This window comes from Numida meleagris, chromosome 9 (genome assembly GCF_002078875.1).
Source record: "Numida meleagris isolate 19003 breed g44 Domestic line chromosome 9, NumMel1.0, whole genome shotgun sequence".
In the NCBI taxonomy this organism is placed as follows: Eukaryota; Metazoa; Chordata; class Aves; order Galliformes; family Numididae; genus Numida; species Numida meleagris.
The window spans coordinates 11,200,004-11,203,039 of NC_034417.1; the positions used below are offsets into that span (position 1 = coordinate 11,200,004).

At 51.7% G+C, this 3,036-nt stretch overlaps 1 protein-coding gene and 1 pseudogene across 17 annotated transcripts in view; one reads left to right on the plus strand and one right to left on the minus strand.

The window, feature by feature from the left end:
• Nucleotides 1-3,036, plus strand: part of ADAMTSL3 (ADAMTS like 3) — a 215,349-nt gene that overhangs the window by 162,192 nt on the left and 50,121 nt on the right. The window lies entirely within an intron of this gene.
• LOC110403943 lies at nt 417-2,988 on the minus strand (annotated as a pseudogene).

Below are 3,036 nucleotides of genomic sequence, written 5' to 3' on the forward strand. Positions count from 1 at the left end.
CAGCATGCTAGTCCAGAGTAGGCTTAGAATAGAGTAGAGCTGAGCTGGAAACTTGGTAACGGGTTCCCTCTTACCTTCTCCTTGGAAAGAGGCCGGTTTTTTCATGCCTACCTAGACGTGACCGATCAATTCCACTGTGGCCGCACAGTGTGAGCGCAGAGCTGCGATCTCAGTGCACGTCCTGTCGCAGCTCCGCAGCTTTGCAGCTTCCTGGATTTTTTCCTCTCCCCTTCCCCTGGCGTCCTAGATTTTCATCATTTTTGATCCCAATCTTATCCCAAGAACCTCCCCTTCCCATTTTCTGGAAACATGGTCTCCCACATCTGAGACCACATCCAGCCACTTCTTGCTGGTCATAGAATTATTCAGGTAGGAAAAGACCACTGAGATCATCTAATCCAAGCATCTTTTTTTTTAAAATGGTTTTATTTTATTGAGAAAAACAACAATAATATAACGGAGTGCCTTACCAATCCTATCTCTGAAACAAGCCACGTGACTTTGTTTGCATCACCTACCAAGCGTGTGTTGTGTGTCACCTGTGCTTTGTGTGAAACAAAGTCCATGTGTGGATGTGTCCTATGAAAAGACGAAAAAAATTCCAAGTAATAACAAACTTATACTAAAGCCCGTGTGCATTTAAAGAAACGCATAACAATTTAGTAAAGGCTGCCTGGAAAAAAAAGTCCATCCAACTGGAACTCAGATTTCTTATCTAAAGGAAAGATATTTTCCTACATAGTAGTGTCTTTTCTTTACAGAAACAATTGCATGTGAACACCTGTACCTAAAGAAGTAACTTAACTCTATAGAGAACGAACATTACTATAAAAAACAATTAAGGCATGAACATTAATGTTTAAAAGCATCAAACAGCTGTTGGTTCACGGAAGGGTGTCGAGGGGAAGATCCTCACGTGGATGCAGACACATCAGTAAAGGCATCTTCATCTTCCTCATCTGGGCCCGGGGGCTTTGCCAAGACGTCCAATCCAGGTTCGTGTTTTGGGTCACACACAGAGCTGCCATAGAGATCCCGGTGCCAATCAGGGTCATCAGCACTTCAACCCAGCAAGTCCATTGAATAGTTTGTGAGGAAGGTCTCCATCGGCTTGCTGCGGGCCATCTCGAAAATGGTCTTCCCCGAGCATGGGAGCATTGGGTCAGCACCGTGAGACAGTAACATGCGGACAATGTCCAAGTAATCATTGAGTACTGCGCTGTGGATTGGTGCGATTCCACCCAGCGCGGTGCAGTTCACATGAGCCCCGTGCTTCAGGAGAAGTCGCACGATGCTCGTCCAGCCACTGACGCAGGCCTCATGCAGGGCACAGTAACCGGCGTCTTCGTGGTGGTGCACATCACAGAGCTTGTATTTCAGGCAATGCTGAACCACTTTCTCGTAGCCCAGGTAAGCCGCCCGCTGCAGCAGGGTCTCGCCCGCGTCCTCGTCAAAGCTGATGGAGCAGGCCTCGGGTGGCATGGGCTGGCGGGGCCTGGCCACCCGCAGCACGGCAGGCTGGCGGGTTGGCAGCGATGGGGGCCGGCGCCGCTGCTTGTACGGCTTGCGCTGGTAGGGTTTGGCTGGCAAGGAGTCACGGCACCAAGTGGACTCTGCTTGCTTTGTCACCTTCCTTGGTACCGCGAGCATCTCTTGGGTATTTTCAGTGTCAAAGGGGTCATCCAGTGCCAGGAAGGACCTCTTTCTTGTCCCCTGCCCTTCCAAATGTTTTGTTTTGCACTTACGTTTCCCTGATGGCTTCTCGCACTCGGCATGTTTCTGCAGCAGAGATTCAGGTTGGAAGCCCTCCTCTTTGTCCGTGTTCAGCCCGTCTGCCTTTGGGCTTTCTTTACCGTTCTGTCCTTTGGCAGCCAAACTCGGGGCTGGAGCACAGCTGGGCTGAGCCTGCTTTTTCCTGCTTGCGTTGGTGGAGGAAAGGCTTTTTGCGTGCCGAGACACTGGGAAAAGGGGCAGGCCTTTGAGCCTTTTCTTTGCCTTTGACGTAAATTCACCTGGCAATTGATGCTCAGAGTTCTCGCTTTGGCTGCCACTGTTTTGCGCTCTCTCACCGTAGTGTTTTCGCTTCCTGTCCTGGGGTGGCCATGGACATTGGCTGATCCGTTCTCTGGTCGGATCTTCTGCTTTTCCTTGTATGGATTCTCTCTTGAAATGGCGTTTCTGATTGGAGCGCGCTTTTCCCTCTGGGGTTTCAAGGAAGTGACCCCGGTTGTTTTCTGTACTAGCAAAGTTATATCTGTCCTTGTTGTTTTGTTTTGCGATGGCGTCTTCCAGCGCAGCAGCGCACGGCGTGTCTTTGCTGCTTCCTTTGAAGCTTTCCCAGCCTGCCCGGCTGAATCCGCAGACCTCCAAGTCCTTGCTAGTTGTTGGTTGCTCCAAGTCCACAAAGTGCATCACTGCGCTCTGCATCGCCCACTGCTCCTGGCTGCGCTGACTCCAGTCCGTGTACGGCTCAGTTGTCACACACTCAAATGGGTCACATAGGTACCCAGCCGCGTTTGCGGTTTGTTCCACCAGTTCCGATGGCTTGGCTTGCGGTAGTTTCTCAAGGGCAGAGTCTGTGTTGTCGGATCCGTCTTTGGTATACATAGCCTGGCTGGTTTCAGGGCTCAGCTGCACGGTGCCGAAGCACAACTGGGTTGTGTTGTGCTGCGCTGTGCCGCAAGTCGGGGTGGTGCGGTCAGTGTCATGAGCAGTCTCTTCCACCGGGAAGGCTGGCCCAGGCTGGAGGATCTCTGCGTCTGTACTTGGTTGGGCGGATTCGTCTTCTGTCCTCAGGCCAGACATTGCCAAACGTCAGGCTTTCTTGAAACGGCTGTGCTGAGACAGCTGTTCTAGCTTGTGCTTCGAAGCCTGACCGCCACTCTCAGCAGCAAAGCCGGCTTTTGGTCAACTCTCGTCACTTTTGGAGCCTTGCAAGAGCAGGAGCACCAGGAAGAGGTGTTTGTTGCTTTTGGTGGGCTTGTTGCCGTGGCCGGAACCCTGGTGTGACTTCAGAGTCTCGTCACCAGTGGCAAC